This window comes from Eucalyptus grandis, chromosome 11 (genome assembly GCF_016545825.1).
Source record: "Eucalyptus grandis isolate ANBG69807.140 chromosome 11, ASM1654582v1, whole genome shotgun sequence".
Classification (NCBI taxonomy): domain Eukaryota; kingdom Viridiplantae; phylum Streptophyta; class Magnoliopsida; order Myrtales; family Myrtaceae; genus Eucalyptus; species Eucalyptus grandis.
Genome location: NC_052622.1, coordinates 21,734,174 through 21,734,893, shown reverse-complemented (window position 1 = coordinate 21,734,893; position 720 = coordinate 21,734,174).

Sequence of the window (720 nt, the reverse complement as noted above, 5' to 3'; positions counted from 1 at the left end):
TAACCGTCTTGATAGGAGACGATGTATAAAAAGGAACGTATGTTCATTTCTGACGGGTGATCACAAGTTCTAACACAAACCCTCACATTTGGAATACACCATCAGTACATGAGGGAATTGGGTTAGTAGAGTGTGCCTAATATTTTTACTGAATTTTCAGGTTTTTCTTGACGAACGTGATTATGAACAATGGCCGGAGGTTTGTCTAAATCGATCCTGGCTTCCGCAACTTGAATTTTTATGTCTTACATTGGCAGGAACAAATAATTGTCTCCGGAGACTCCCATAGTCAATGCATGCATGCGTGTTTCTTGTCGTAGAAATTGTCCCCTCGTTGCATGGTTGACTGGGCAGTCCTCGTCAAGTTCAAAAATCACCGTGCTAACAGTAACTAAAAGGTGAAACATTGGGTCATCTTTAAGGAAGCAACGTCATGGTGTAGTCTGCTAATGACGTTTTGGGCGGCTAGACAAGTAAACTGACTTGGCCCTCCTTCTGGACGAATTGATTTTCTTCATCCATTGAGAATTATAATAATAGAAAAATGTAATATTCTATACAACATCAAATGAAGAGTACATGTTTTACATAATAACTATCTAATTTACAAATCGAGACCAATAAAAAAAATGCAAAACCACATATTAATATATAGAATTATAGAATATCTAAATTGAGAGATCTGCTCCAACTCTAGTTTAATGGGGTTGAGGATCGTGA